The following is a 17,040-nucleotide window of genomic DNA, read 5'->3' as shown; positions in this document are numbered from 1 at the left end:
TATCACCTTGCTTATTTAACTTATATGCAGAGTACATCATGAGGAATGCTGGGCTGGAAGAAGCACAAGCTGGAATCAAGATTGCTGGGAGAAATATCAATAACCTTAGATATGCAGATGACACCACCCTTATGGCAGAAAGTGAAGAGGAACTCAAAAGCCTCTTGATGAAAGTGAAAGAGGAGAGTGAAAAGGTTGGCTTGAAAGCTCAACATTCAGAAAACAAAGATCATGGCATCTGGTCCCATCACTTCATGGGAAATAGATGGAAAAACAGTGGAAACAGTGTCAGACTTTATTTTTTGGGGCTCCAAAATCACTGTGGATGCTGATTGCAGCCATGAAATTAAAAGACGCTTATTCCTTGGAAGGAAAGTTATGACCAACCTTGATAGTATATTAAAAAGCAGAGACATTACTTTGCCAACAAAAGTCGGTCTAGTTAAGGCTATGGTTTTTCCCGTGGTCATGTATGGATGTGAGAGTTGGACTGTGAAGAAAGCTGATCGCTGAAGAATTAATGCTTTTGAACTGTGGTGTTGGAGAAGACTCTTGAGAGTCCCTTGTACTGCAAGGAGATCCAACCAGTCCATTCTAAAGGAGATCAATCCTGGGTGTTCATTGGAAGGACTGATGCTAAAGCTGAAACTGCAATACTTTGGCCACCTCATGCGACGAGTTGACTCACTGGGAAAGGTTGGGGGCGGGAGGAGAAGGGGACGACAGAGAATGAGATGGCTGGATGGCATCACCGACTCTGTGGACATGAGTTTGAGTGAACTCCGGGAGTTGGTGATGGACAAGGAGGCATGGTGTGCTGTGATTCATGGGGTCGCGGAGAGTCGGACACGACTGAGCGACTGAACTGAACTGACTCCATATATCTGTGATTAAGATTAATTTATAAATGAGGCACAATATGGGATTAACAACTAATGATAAAACAAGACATTTATAACAATATAGCATTATAAAGATGTGAATGTGGCCTCTTTCACACACATACAATATCTTAATGTCTTTTCCATCCTAATTAAGCACTGTGGTATAACTTTTGCCATCTGAGGTGTGATAGCAAAACTTCCACACATTTCTTCTTCCTTCTTCACAATTTCATGGATAGGAGATCCATTCTTACCATAAACCTCAGCAACCTCACCATATGGTTTTCTTCTGTTATTAAATCACTGCCTTTTCATTAAGCAGTACTTAATGGCTTCTCTTTGGCATACCTGAATTGCCAATTACTCTTGTGCTTTGGGGTCATTATTAAATAAAATGAATAAAAGGAGTGCAATACCATGACAGTCCATCGGATAACCCAGAAGGTGAATAAGTTACTGTCTTAGTGGAACATGCTGGACAAAGGGTTGATTCCCTTTCTAAGTGGATAGAGAAGGATGTCATCAGATTTCATCACACTACTCAAAATGGTGCAATTTAAAACAACTGAATTGTTGATTTCTGAAATTTTCCACTTAATACTTTCAGATCACTGTTGACCGAGGTTAACTGAAACCACATAAAGCAAAACCCTGGATGAGGGGCTACTGTAGAGACAACCCTCAGACACCCCTTAAACCAAGAATAGGACAGAATAATCAGCTGAGAAAAAAAAAATATATATATATGGTTACCTCTCAATCACTTTTGATAAGGGATATAAATAGGGCTCCAGAGGTTTTAAAGTTACAAACAGCTGTGTTTCAAACTCACAAAACAGTCGACTCCACTGGAAACAAATTGGTGGTAGAAACAAATTCATGGGTGGCAATAAAGTGGCTTGAGTAACACCAAGCATCTGATGTGATCCTGCAGCATAACCCACTTTCAAAAACTGACGTGAGAGTGGAGAGAAAATAAACTGAGACCTCAAGAGGCTCCCTTCCTGTAAGACTATAAGACTTCTATCTCAGCGCCAGCGTGAAAATTATTTAGCAAGCAAAACAAGACTTCATTGAAAGTTATGATCTTTAACGATCGAGGTCAATCTAATTTAGAGAGATATTCAGTAACTATTTATCATGTTAGCATGATCTAATTACATCTGTTGCTGGGCTGGTACATTTAAAAAATTCTATCATCCATTTCCAATAGGCCCTGAACTCAGACTCTCCTGTAATCTTTTTATTAGTGTTGTTATTAAAAGAAAACTTGATTCGACAGAATTTGCTTCTCTAACCTGGCATGATGGTTCTTTTACTTCAGTACTATTTTCCTGAGGAATTCTGTCTTACTCTGCTGCTCTTCCCTTGCCTTCTTCTCTTTCCTTACTGAGAAAGCAAACAAGCCTCTAGGCAGATTGGTCTTGCCCTCAGCTCAGTAAAAAAAACAAAAACAAAAAACCCTGAAGGAAAGTAAACAGTCTAAGCTTCTGCAATTATAAACGTGCTTTTCTACCAGATGTTATAAAAGTTACCACACTATGAGTATGTTCCATAATTCTAGCAGAGAAGAATTTCTCCTGCTTTATGAAGTTTTAGAAGTACTTGGTTATTTAAAACAAGCACACAGAATTAGTCAGTGAACTTTCACATATTCCCATCACAGAATCACCTAAGGTAGAAATTTTTGGAAGAATCCAGGAAGTCAAAGATTTAGCTACAGAGGATGTCACAAAAAGAGACACAGAAACGGGGAATAAGCACATGAGAAGATACTTAATATTATGAGTCATTAGAGGCATGAAACTAAAAGTCTCCTGAGATGCCACATTACTCCCATCAGCAGAGCTATAATAACACGGACAGATAATAACAAGTGTTGACACGGATTGGAGGAAACTAAAATCATCACACATCACTGATGGGATTGTAAAGTGGGGCAATCACTTTTGAAAGCAGTTTGGTAGTTTCTAAAAAGTTAAACAATGGTTTACCATATGACCCCAGAATTCCATTCCTGGTGTCTACCTAAAGAAAATCATATGTCCACACAAAGACTTTTAGGTAGATGATTCAGTTCAGTTCAGTTCAGTTCAGTCGCTCAGTCGTGTCCGACTCTCCGCGACCCCATGAATCACAGCACGCAGAGATGATTACAGAAGCTTTATTCACAACAGTCTCAAAGTGGAAACAACCCAAATGTCCATCAACTAGCAAATGGATAAACAAAAGATAGTATATCTATACAACAGAACATTGTTCAGTAATAAAAGAAATAAAATGTGAACACATACAACACAAAATGAATAAACCTCAAAAACATGATGCTAAGTGAAAGAAATCAGACACAGAAGACCACATATGCCATAATTCTGTTCATGTGAAATGTACAGAAAAGACAAACATATAAAGATAAGTAGATTAATGGGTGCCAGGGTCTGGGGATAGGAATAAGGGTCAAAGGCAAATTCCCAAACCACCTTTAAAATAGGAACTCTCATTCACCAAAAACCAAACATGCATGGTTTACCAGGACATGCCTAAAAGGAAAATTCTCTTCAACTGCTACCGTTTGCAACTCTAATCTCCTCGATATGCCAGTACTTTAGAGCATCAAATCTTCACCTCAAGGACTGTTTCTAAACTTCTGGGAGCATTTTATGCAATTTTTGGTTCAAACAATATGCTCACATTACCTGTAAGTCTTTGTATCTTTCCTTTGGATCCCTTACACCTCCTAATAGCCATTCCCGTGGTACTTTGGAAAAAGTTGTTGCTGTCGTTTAGTCGCTAAGTCGTGTCCGACTCTGCAATTCCATAGACTCCAGTATGGAGTGGATTGCCATGTCAGGAAAAGTAGATTTTACTGTTTCCATAACAAATACTCAGAAAAAGCAGGTCAGATGGATGTGGCCAAGCTGGCAGAGCAGGAAGACCCTGAACTCACCTCCTTCATGGGCCCAGCAAAATAACAACTATTTCCAGATTAACTGTCTATGAGAATGACCTGAAGACCAGCAGAAAAGCTTTTTCACGACTACAGATATAAAAAGGAACCACAGATGGGTAGAAGGAGTGGAAACAAGGTAGAGTCAAGACCTCCATTCCTGGGTGGTGGGTTAGTCACTAAGTTGTATCCCACTCCTGCAACCCTATGGACCGCAGCCCACCAGGCTCCTCTGTCCATGGGATTCTCCAGGCAAGAATATTGGAGCGGGTTGCCACTTCCTTCTCCAGTGGCTCTTCCCCACCCAGGTATTGAACTCACATTTCTTGTGTCTCTTGCATTGGCAGGTGGATTTTTTACCACTGAGCCACCTGGGAAACAAAGGGTTACGGATAGTTTTAGTTAACATATCTGTTCTGAATTAAGTGAGAATTTTTACTCTTGTTTCTTTTGTTCCTGAACTCCATCTTTCTATATCTTCTCTTCCCAGGGAAGAGTACAATCCACTGCCTTTCCTTTAACAGGATACTGATGCTTTCATTCTTCCTCTGTCCTCACCCCTATTAAAACCACTTTCAGAGAATAATGTGACAAACCATTTTTTCTTTCATTCATGTTTAATTAAAGTGATGCCTTCATGAGGAAAAAGACTGCTCTTGGAAATCAGATCTCTATGAATGACAGAGGCTGGACTGGGGAGAAAGAGGAATATTCCTAGCATCCTTGAACAACTACATGGAGGTGATCACATGCTCTTAAAATGGCAGGTCTACCGTCACACGGAGGGGGTGGGCCAGTTCCTTTATGTTCGTTTAGGAAAATCAGGATCAGAAGTCAATGCCTTTGTTCACAGTGCACATGAGGGCTATCTCAGTGTGACTGTCTCATTACAAGCTGAAATAAACAACACAGCTATCTGATACACAAAAAAGCAGAACTTTAAAAATACTTCTAATGGTGTCCTCAGTCTCCATTGACTATTGTGGTTTCCTCAGTGAGTGTAAGGTAGTGTTTTCTACAAAGCAATTAGAGTAATTAAGAAAACAACCATCACAATTAGATCTTTAGAATCCCTGAATACGTCCCCTATGAAATGAAAGTAATTACAAATTCAATTACTCCTTTTCAGTGGGAATAGCTTAGGCCTTTTGCAAATGCGTGACAATTATCTGTTCAGTTTAGAATCTCTTAGAAAACCTTTGTAATCATTTCAGGATTCTACACAAATTGTTATTTTTTGATTTTCCTTCTGGAATGCAAGTTCCCTGAGGCCAGATATATTGTCTCCTGCAACTTTATAAACCAAATACTAGTGCACCTAAAAGTGGTTCATTCCATAAGTTCCATGACTGAACAAACACATGAATAAACACAGAAGTCAACCAGGCACAATCCTACAATAGACTTCAGTATGTGCTGACTACCATTGCTAAGAAATGAGAAAGAGATCTTTCTTATAATTGGAGTTCCTCGAAAGCTCTTGTAACACTTTCATTATTTGTTTCCTTAATTGAAGTTTTATTTTTTCTTTAGAAAGTAGTATTCAATTAAATGTTTGAAATATAATTAATACAGCAGAAACAATTAAATCTTAAAGACAGGAGTCTGATTGCAACTCTCAGTTCAGTTCAGTTCAGTCACTCAGTAGTGTCCGACTTTTTGCGAACCCATGAATCGCAGCAGCCAGGCCTTCCTGTCCATCACCAACTCCTGGAGTTTATCCAAACTCATGTCCATTGAGTCAGTGATGCCATCCTGCCATCTCATCCTCTGTCGTCCCCTTCTCCTCCTGACCTGAATCCCTCCCAGCATCAGAGCCTTTTCCAATGAGTCAACTCTTTGCATGAGGTAGTCAAAGTATTGGAGTTTCAGCTTCAACATCAGTCCTTCCAATGAACACCCAGGGCTGGTTTCCTTTAGGATGGACTTGTTGGATCTCCTTGCAGTCCAAGGGACTCTCAAGAGTCTTCTCCAACACCACAGTTCAAAAGCATCAATTCTTTGGCGATCAGCTTTCTTCACAGTCCAACTCTCACATCCATACATGACCACGGGAAAAACCGCAGCCTTGACTAGATGGACCTTTGTTGGCAAAGTAATATCTCTGCTTTTTAATATGCTGTCTAGGTTGGTCATAACTTTCCTTCCAAGGAGTAAGCGTCTTTTAATTTCATGGCTGCAAACAGCATCTGCAGTGATTTTGGAGCCCCCAAAAATAAAGTCTGACACTGTTTCCACTGTTTCCCCATCTATTTCCCATGAAGTGATGGGACCAGATGGCATGATCTTAGTTTTCTAAATGTTGAGCTTTAATACAACTTTTTCATTCTCCTCTTTCACCTTCATCAAGAGGCTCTTTAGTTCCTCTTCACTTTCTGCCATAAGGGTGGTGTCATCTGCATATCTGAGGTTATTGATATTTCTCCCGGCAATCTTGATTCCAGCTTGTGCTTCCTCCAGCCCAGCGTTCCTCATGATGTACTCTGCATATAAGTTAAATAAGCAGGGTGACAATATACAGCCTTGACATCCTCCTTTTCCTATTTGGGACCAGTCTGTTGTTCCATGTCCAGTTCTGTTGCTTCCTGACCTGCATACAGGTTTCTCAAGAGGCAGGTCAGGTGGTCTGGGATTCCCATCTCTTTCAGAATGTTCCACAGTTTATTGTGATCCACACAGTCAAAGGCTTTGGCATAGTCAATGAAGCAGAAATAGATGTTTCTTTGGAACTCTCTTGCTTTCTCCATGATCCAGCGGATGTTGGCAATTTGATCTCTGGTTCCTCTGCCTTTTCTAAAACCAGCTTGAACATCTGAAAGTTCATGGTTCACGTATTGCTGAAGCCTGGCTTGGAGAATTTTGAGCATTACTTTACTAGCATGTGAGATGAGTCTGTGTAAAAGTAAGTTACTAAATTTATCTGGGCCATTGTTTCTTTACATAGGTAAGTGATATATATTTTGGTTTTGAAGAGTATCACAATATGCAGCTCTAAAATAGGCATCTTTGGCATGTAGAGTATTTTGAGCTAAAGGCCACTGAGATCAGTAGACTCAAAGGGCACAAGTTTTATTTTTGTAAGGGAAAATTTCATTTGTAGTGATGTCTCTCTCCTGCACCTGGAATAAAAGGGCTGTTAATGGCTTTTTTCAGTGAAGAGGATACTGACTTAAACCTGCATAACAAATCGTACTAAACAACTCTCGTTTACCATGCTTTCCCTGGTCACTTTCTCATAACTTGCCTCCCTCACCCAGAAGTCTCAAATCCCTTGTCTTTTGGCTTAAGATGGTGTATGAGCCCAAGTTCTAACCATTGCTTGGGTTATTCACCACTGGGTGCTTGCATTGCTACATGAACGATGTACATGGTAACAGATATGTTCTGTTTGCCCTTCTCTTGCTAGTTTTGAGGACCTCAACTGAAGAGCCGAAGATGGGTGGAGGAAATATATATTTTTGCCTTCCCTGTAATTCTTATACTACTTGTGTTTGTTAATTTTGTTATTATAGAAAACAAATAATAATCATCTGAATAAATTTGGCAAACAAAAATGTGGCTTAAAACATAAATGTTTGGTCTGTTTTTCAATGGCATGGGGTTATTGGTAGCTCTTTAAGGAGAGGACTTTGTGGTTTTATTTAGTTTCCCCAGAAACTATTAGTACAGTATGCAACATATGGTTTGGGAGACTAGTTATCACCCTTATTTTTCAGATGAGGTAACAGATTTGGAATAAAACTATGCCTGGTCTAAAGTATTCAACTAATTAGTGGCTGAACTAGGAAAAGAAGACCAACCTTCCATCACTGTAGAATTTAAGGAAAATATATGTTTACATTTATCAAATTCTACTATAATAATTTCCATCTTTTTCTTATGAATTACATGAAAATCTATTATTTTATCAGAGGAAAGTTGTTTTACTAATTTGAAGACTAGTGTGTAAACTATTACAGTTTACTTTGTCTTTTTTACACTCTTCTTTTCCCTAAGCAAGGTTTCCTCGAATGAATGTGTCTATTTTTAAGAACTTTGGTGGATGACTACTTTTGGTTGTCTTTTTATTTTTTCAGTTGCTATTTATTTATGATATATTTGTATTTTCTCAGTTGCTATTTATTTATGATATATTTGTATTTTCTCAGTTGCTATTTATTTATGATATATTTGTATTTTCTCAGTTGCTATTTATTTATGATATATTTGTTTGTGGCAGTGCTGGGTCTTTGTTGCTATGTGATCTCTCCTCTGGCCACAGTGAGCGGGGACGTTGCTCTGGTTGTGGTGCCTAGGCTTTTCATCGCGGTGGCTTCCCTTGTTGTGGGGCACAGGCTCTAGGCTCACGGGGTTCAGTAGTTGCAGCATGTGGGCTCAGTAGCTGTGGCACTCAGGCTTAGTTGCTCTGAGGCACGTGGGATCTTCCAGGATTAGGGATCGAACCCATGTCCCCTGCATTGGCAGGTAGATTCTTTACCACTGAGCCACAAGGGAAGCCCGCCTTGCGTTTCTGTAAACTGTGCTTCATATATTGTATGGTTGGTAAGGATGGGGTACTTTATGTGTGGCATCCTTGATATGTCCATGTATTTTATTTCCATCAATTAATGGCCAACCCTTGGCATCTCAGAAGTACTCAATGGGAAAATCTTCACTATTACTGGCTCCGTATGTTTTTAAAAATTAAGGGTGAATATGTGAAACAGATCGCCAGTCCAGGCTCAATGCATGGAGAGACAATGCACCCTGAGACTGGGGTGACCCTGAGGGATGGGATGGGGAGGGAGGTGGGAGTGGGGTTCAGGATGGGGAACACATGTACACCCATGGCTGATTCATGTGAATTTATGGCAAAAACCATGATAATACTGTAAAGTAATTAGCCTCCAATTAAAAAATACATTAAAAAAATTCAGGGTGAATATTCTGGGCTCTTTCAGGGTTCCTAGAGATTTGCTTCTAACTGACAGACAAATGCAGACAAATCCGATCACTTTTGACTCCCCTCTGCTTTGACACGGCTCTTCAGTCTTCTTCCTGGCTCAATGGCCTTTCCTTTCAAGGTAGCTTTTGGCTGGCTTCTTCCTATGGGTTCTACATTTAGCACCTGCATTCTTGTCTCACTGAACTCTGAAAGAGGGGTTAACTACAGGCTGGCGTCGTTTCACCTTGAAGCTAATCAGGGAGACTTCAGACTGGGGTGAGCCTGTCCTGTCCTCTCCAGCTCCAGCAGTCATGGGTTGAGATCTCTGATTCATTCTTGGGAAGCTGCCCCTTCCCTCTCCCATAATGGTGGGGTGGTTAGAGGTAGATAGAATATGCTAACAACTCTGCAAACAAATCTTTCCCATTGGTCTCTTCTCCAGGAATTTTTAGGCTTCTTGTATGTCACTTGAGGTAGATAATTGAGTCAGAGCTCTGCTTTGCTTTAGAATGTGCAGGTACTTGACCGCTTAGTCAAGTTCACAGCCTTGGAGCCAGTACTGAAACTCCGAGACAACAGAAGTAACCTCATTTATGACTGCTTCCCTGAACATGAAAAAATCCTAACCTAGTCAATGTCTATAACATCAAATTTCCATATGATTTATTCTCTGTGTAAAGTATTCTTTCATGTTCCCACAGATCTTCACAATCATGAAAGACAACAGCGAAGGTTTTTCCTGAGTAGATTACTTACAAGAGTATTGGTTCTGATGAATCTGGCCTCAGAAGAAAGTTCAATACACTCTGAAATTTTATTTTGTGGATTTGATCACTCTAAAAGGTAGCTATTTTTCAATGATAGAAGCGCTCTTCTTTTAGCTAAGGATCACTGCTTTTTCTTTCCATCACCATTTCTTCAGCCCCATTCATATAACACAAATCCATAAAAATGACTCTCGCCTTGATTATTACCACACTCTCTTCTCTGCAGACATCACATCACCTTTGAAATACTTCATCGTCCCACTTCATCTCAGCAGTGCATTTTGCTCCCCTAGTACACAAAAAAGACTTGTTTGAAGGTGGAAGTGGTTCCCTTTATTCATTTCTGAAATCTGTAGGGCCCTTAAGGTGATCAATATTTGTTTTTATGTTCTCAACATCTTGAAGATGGTGTGAGGTGTAAACATGTGAAAAAGGCCTCAGATATAGTAAGTAAAAGCACTTGTTAGGATGAGATGGTCCTAATAAAAACAAAGTTCCAAAACATCTCTCTGTACCTGGACTAATGAGAGGCAGAAGGGGCCCATGGAAAGAGGCTTAAGACAGCTATCAGTCTTAAGCATGAATGAAGGATAGCCCAAGGAAATGAAAAATGATCTGAAATTTGGGAGAGAGAAAGACAAAATAATTATGAGTGATATAAGCCTGAAGAGATCTTCAAGGAGAAAAATTCAATTATATTAAATGTTGCAAAGATGTTTAGTATATAAAAAAAATATTGCTGTTGTTCAGTCGCTGTCATGTCCAATTCTTAGTGACCCCATGGACGGCAGCACACCGGGCTTCCCCGTCTTTCACCATCTCCTGGAGATTGCTCAAACTCATGTCCATTAGGTCAGTGATGCCATCCAACTATCTCATCCTCTGTCATCCCCTTCTCCTCCTGCCTTCTATCTTTCCCAGCATCAAGGTCTTTACTAATGAGTCGGTTCTTCATATCAGGTGACCAAAGTTTTGGAGCTTCAGCTTCAGCATCAGTCCTTCCAATGAATATTCAGGGTTGATTTCCTTTAGAATTGACTGGTTTGATCTCCTTGCAGCCCAAGGGACTCTCAAGAGTCTTCTCCAACACCACAGTTCAAAAGCATCCATTCTTTGGTGTTCAGCTTTCTTTATGGTCCAACTCTCACATCCATATATGACTACTGGAAAAAACCACAGCTTTGACTATATGGACCTTAGTCGGGAAAGTAATGTCTCTGCTTCTTAATACACTGTCTAGGTTGGTCATAGCTTTTCTTCTAAGAAGTAAGTGCCCTTTAATTTCATGGCTGCAGTCATCATCTGCAGTGATTTTGGAGAAATTAGGTGTATCGATATGGTGATCATTGGTGGACATATCTCAAAGATTTCCTTTAGAGTAATGAAGAAAATTTTCAGTGGCTGATAATCAAATGGGAAATGAAAGGGCAGGGACCAGCCATAACCCCTTATTCTGAAGTTGCAATGAGAAATGGAAGAAGCAATAGGATAGAAGCTGGGGAGTTTGCAACATTAGGAGATTTTGTTTATACACTGGGCACTGAATTAACTAGGTTTTATAACATATGTCTGTACTCAATTTGCCAACATTATTTTACAAACTTCTGGAAGCAAAACTCATGACTGGCCTATGTATACAAGCAGTGTATAGATGGCATATAACTCTGTCAGCGAATGACCTGAAGTGGTACATAATTAGGACATTCTGACCATTGCTGGGTAACACTAATAACAGGGGCAGATTCCTCTTGCTTCTCATCCAGGGGACAAATGGCACCTGAGTGCTTTCTTCAAATAAAAACTAATCAAGTGAGGAATCCCTGACCTTTCTGAAATATGATAGCCAACATATTTTGGAAAAGATCCTTGGGCCTGCATCTTGGAGAAAGGGACTGAAAGAAGAGCTAACTAGATAAATTCACAGTGAGGTTGGAGTTTTGTGGTTAACTCTAGCCAATAGGAGCTTTGAAGTTTATTAGGTTTGGACAAAGAAATTCAGTAACCCACTCAGGGACATTCTAAAACTTCAGTTAATTAGATTTTAATAAACAAGGTCATCTCTTTGGCAACCTAACTTCGGAATTTAGAGGTTGGATCATTTATAATGCAGTCCAACTTATACAAATTAAAAGGCATATAAATTGTCCCCTCAGAAGAAAGGCAATAAAAATCCATCACTGTTAACTGAGGGATAACAAATACTGTCAAAGGGAAGAATGAGTGGCCTAAACTTGTAGGGCCATGAAAGGCATGAACAGTGCAAAACTCAATTTAGTGGCAGCTTTATGGAGAGAATAAAGCATATGAGTGTCTTGTTTGTGTAGATTTATTTTGCTCTAATGAGAAACCAGGAGGGGAAATTGCCACATTCCTCTAATAGGCAGAGTATCCAGTTTGCAACTAATTTGAAAATGGGGAAAAAAAGTGATGCAAACAAATCTGGGGAGGATTAGCTGTATCATTTCCTTGACGTGCACATGATTTTGATGACTAACCTTCTGTTGTTCTTCAGTTGCTGAGTTGTGTCCAACTCTTTGCAGCCACATGGACTGCAGCACACCAGGCTTCCCTGTCCTTCACCATCTCCTGGAGCTTGCTCAAACTCACATCCATTGAATCGGTGACGCCATCCAACCATCTCATCCTCTGTTGTTCCCTTCTCTTCCTGCCTTCTTTCCCAGAACCAGGGTCTTTTTCAGTGAGTCAGCTCTTTACATCACGTGGCCAAAGCATTGAAGTTTCAGCTTCAACATCAGTCCTTCCAATGAATATTCAGGACTGATTTCCTTTAGGATGGACTGGTTGGATCTCCTTGCTGTCCAAGGGACTAAAGAGTCTTCTCAACAACACAGTTGAAAAACATCCGTTCTTCAGTGCTCAGCCTTCTTTATGGTCCAACCCTCACATCCATCCACGACAACTGGAAAAACCATAGCTTTGACTATATGAACCTTTGTCAGCAGAGTAATGTCTCTGCTTCTTAATACGCTCTCTGGGTTGGTCATAGCTTTTCTTCCAAGGAGCAAAGTGTCTTTTAATGTCATGGATGCAGTCACCATCCATAGTGCTTTTGGAGCCCAAGAAAATAAACAGCAAATCGCTTTTCTTTTTTCAAATAAAGGGCAGAGGGACTGAGAACCCACAGGGAATTTGACTTTGAAGGCCAGTGGGATTTGATTATGTAACTTCCACAGGACTGGGAAAATAGAGACTCTTGGAGGACACAAACTAAACCTTGTGCACACCAGGACCCAGGAGAAAGGAGAAGTGAGCCCACAAGAGAATGAGCCAGACTTGTATTGAGTGTTCATCAGTCTCCAGCAGAGGTGTGGTGGCCTGCTGCAAGGTCACAGACATTGACTGCAGCAGTCCTGGGAGGCATGGCCGGCTGACATAAGTCCTTTTGGAGGAGGTCACTATTGCACCTACCATAGTTTGGCCTCAGGCCAAACTATAGGGAGGGAACACAGCCCCACCCCATCGGCAGAAAATTGGATTAAAGATTTACTTGCCCACCAGAGCAAGACCCAGTTTTCCCCACAGCCAGTCCCTCCCATCAGGAAGCTTCCACAAGTCTCCCAACCTCATCCATCAAAGGGCAGATGGAATGAAAACCACAATCACAGAAAACTAACCAAACTGATCACATGGACCACAGTCTTGTCTAACTCAATGAAACAATGAGCCATGCCTTTGTCAACTACAAATTGGCATGACGAGTTGACTCACTGGAAAAGAGTCTGATGCTGGGAGGGATTGGGGGTGGGAGGAGAAGGGGACGACAGAGGATGAGATGGCTGGATGGCATCACCGACTCTGTGGACATGAGTTTGAGTGAACTCCGGGAGTTGGTGATGGACAGGGAGGCCTGGCATGCTGTGATTCGTGGGGTCGCAAAGAGTCAGACATGACTGAGCAACTGAACTGAACTGAACTGAACTGAAGAGCATTGCCAATGACTGAACAACAAGGGTGTTTGCATTTGCCTCTGTGGAGACTGAACTATTGACCTTCAACACCCGCTGGGGGAGTTCAGGGTGGAATGAGGCACTTTGTGTTCCAGGGAATCTGGTGGGACAGGTCTTTAGATAGTTGGATGTTTCTAGGAACAGATTGTATGATCTCAGTCATCTCCTCATATCTAGAAAAGCACTAAATCCTTTCATGGTGACATCAGATCGTTGTGACTAGCAGAAAACCATTTGTAAAATAAGGACTTTATGGTATTGAACTCTGTCTTCACCAAAACCTTACATATTGAACTTCCTCCCACTGCCTCTTTGCAGCAGTCTCTCAGAGCGATCTGAGGTGCTGCCTCCCAGGCTGCAGTCCTCATTTTGCCCCAAATAAAACTTAACTCTCAACTCTAAAGTTGTGTACCTTTTTAGTTGACACCTTGTAGGGTCACCCAAGACAGACGGGTCATGGTGGCGAGTTCTGACAAAACGTGGTCCACTGGAGAAGGGAATGGCAAGTCACTTCAGCATTCTTGCCTTGAGAACCCCGTGAACAATATCAAAAGGCAAAAAGATAAGACACTTAAAGAAGAACTCCACAGGTCGGTAGGTGCCCAATATGCTACTGGAGAAGAGTGGAGGAATAGCTCCAGAAGGAATGAAAAGGCTGAGCCAAAGTGGAAGCAACGCCCAGTTGTGGATGTGTCTGCTGGTGAAAGTAAAGTCTGATGTAAAGAACAGTATCGCATAGCAACCTGGAGTGTTAGGTCCGTGAATCAAGGTAAATTGAAAGTGGGAAACAGGAGATGGCAAGAGTGAACATCGATGTTTTAGGAATCAGCGAACTAAAATGGATGGAAATGGGTGAATTTAACTCAGATGACCATTATATCTACTACTGCGGGCAAGAATTCCTTAGAAGAAATGCAGTAGCCCTCATAGTCAACAAAAGAGTCCAAAATTCAGTAGTTGGGTACAGTCTCAAAAATGACAGAATGACGTCATTTTGTTTCCAAGGCAAAGCATTCAGTATTACAGTAATTGAAGTCTGTGCTCCAACCACTAACATTGAAGAAATTGAAATTGAACAGTTCTCTTACTTTGGCCACCTCATGTGAAGAGTTGACTCACTGGAAAAGACTCTGATGCTGGGAAAGATTGGGGGTGGGAGGAGAAGGGGACGACAGAGAATGAGATGGCTGGATGGCATCACCGACTCGATGGACATGAGTTTGAGTGAACTCCGGGAGTTGGTGATGGACAGGGAGGCCTGGCATGCTGTGATTCATGGGGTCGCAAAGAGTCGGGCACGACTGAGCGACTGAACTGAACTGATGAAGACCTACAAGACTTCTAGATCTAACACCAAAAGAAGATGTCCTTTTCATTATAGGGGACTGGGAGGCAAAAGTAGGAAGTCAAGAGACTCTAACCTTAGAGCTTATGTCAGTCTGCTTGACCTGCCATAACAAGCCATCACGGACTGGGTGACATTTTTTATTTTCTCACAGTCCCGGAGGCTGGAAGTCCAAGTTCAAAGTGCCAGAAGTGTTGTCTGGTGAGGCCTCTCCCATTGTCTTGCAGACAGTCATTTTCTCACTATGTCCCCACATGGCCCTCCCTCTGTTAAGCACAGAGAAAGTGAGCTGGCTCTGGGAGTCTTCCGTCTTCCCATAAGGACACTCATTCTACTGGACTAGGGCCCCACCATTATGACCCCAATTAATCTTCATCACCTTCTTAATGGCCTTATCTCCAACTATAGTCTCATTGGGGGTTATGGCATTAACATATGAACTTTGGGAAGAGGTGTCATAATTCACAGTTAAATCTGTACAGTTGGATACACCTTGCCAAGCTGAGTTTTGGAAATGTTAATTCTGGGAGATGATTATGCGTTTTCCGGAAAGAAAAAAGATTTGGTCTCCCAAATGTGGAAAATGCTGTAGCTGCTCTATATTTCACTCTTGATATTCCCTACTTTGAGTAAAACCTATTGAACTTTGTTTAACCCACAATCCTGGAAAAGGGGCCTTTTCCTCGGCACACAAACCAAAATCCTGAGAAACAGTGTTCTGCCTTGTTCTAGTCTGGGAAGCACGGTTTTGACGTTCTGTGGCTTCTCAAATACAGCTTAAACAGCAAATCATTTACAGAGCTTAACAGATAAAATCAAAAGACAGAAAAGTAGAGGGCACTAGAGTGTACTCAACAACTTAATTGTAGATGCTTTGTTCACCCCTGTGAGTACTTGTTCCCAGCATACAAAGATTGTGTGTCTTAATCAATTAGTATAGAACAACTCTTGGGCTTCTGCAATAAAGCCTATTAAATTGGTATTCCTTCAATGGGGAAAAAATGAGAAGTTATTCAACCCAGATGTCCATCAACAGAGGAAAGATAAATGAATTGTGATACTCAGAAAAAAATCACAGTTGTGAAATAAAATAAACCATAGCTACAGACAAAAACATCATCAACATAAAAAAAAAATCACTGACAGGAAAAGTCAAACATAAAAGAGTTATGGTGGCCAAGAACAGGCAAAATAACCCAGGATAATAGAAGTCAGAATAATAGCTACCCTTTTGGAGATTGTCAAGGAGGGGCTAAGAAGCTGACCATGTTCTAGATCTCGATCTGGGAAACGATTTTGTGAGTACTCCAAGACGTGAAATAATTGAGCTGTATATTTAATATTCGTGCACTTCACTCTACAAAAATTATAGTTCAAGAGGGAAAAGCATCATGGTTCATTATTACTTTCTGGGACAAGGTTGAAATTCCCAATCCTGGTTCCTTTGTGACATGAACCTAAGTTACCCTTCCAATAGTCCATGCACTCTGTGGGGTCCAGATGTATAGTGTATAATGTAGCATCCACTCCATGCTTCCTGGACGTCCGAATCATTCGTTACTCAATGTTGCTGTTGACTTTTACACTTTCCTCTGTTTGCACAGGCTGTTCCCTTTTCTGAAACATCCTTCCTTTGCTTCTTGCTGTGGTCATTCCATTCATTCTTGACCAGTTTGTCATCTCTTCTGTGAAAACTTCCCTGATGTCTCCAAAATGAATTCTTGCTCTTCATCTGGCAACCCATAGCAATCTATCTACACTGACAACGTAGTTACAGTTGACATAGATTAGGAATTTCCTGAGACTTCCCTGTTTTCAAATATGTATCTCTTTGTCTCCATGGTACATTGCTACTATTTTCTCACTTTTGGATTGGAGGATGTGGTCAACAAAAATGTCATTCTAATGATACAGTAACTTTTACAATTCTCTGTCCTCTTTATCCAGTGATGATCTCCTTTCATTGAATAAAGATTATAGCTTGCTCATTTTTGTGTTCATGGGATTGATTTTGATATTGAGGTGGCAATCATCTCTGTATTATAAGTAAATTTCACCTTTCTAGAAGCAGACCATTTGCATTTTGACATTTTGCACAATGGACTGCATATTTCACTGTCACATTTTTGTTGACATAATTAAATGATCAGAAGGCAAGATTTTTGATTACATCATTTATAGTATCCATATTTTTCATGGGCAGGA

General features: G+C 40.8%; 1 protein-coding gene across 1 annotated transcript in view; it reads right to left on the bottom strand.

The window, feature by feature from the left end:
• The window catches only part of CNTNAP2 (contactin associated protein 2), a 1,655,962-nt gene that overhangs the window by 429,146 nt on the left and 1,209,776 nt on the right, over positions 1-17,040 (bottom strand). The window lies entirely within an intron of this gene.

The sequence above is a fragment of the Moschus berezovskii genome, chromosome 3, assembly GCF_049115385.1.
Source record: "Moschus berezovskii isolate FMDL1 chromosome 3, NW_MosBer_1.0, whole genome shotgun sequence".
NCBI lineage: Eukaryota > Metazoa > Chordata > Mammalia > Artiodactyla > Moschidae > Moschus > Moschus berezovskii.
The sequence above is the reverse complement of the archived record's forward strand: the minus strand, read 5'-3'. Positions and strand labels throughout refer to the sequence as shown.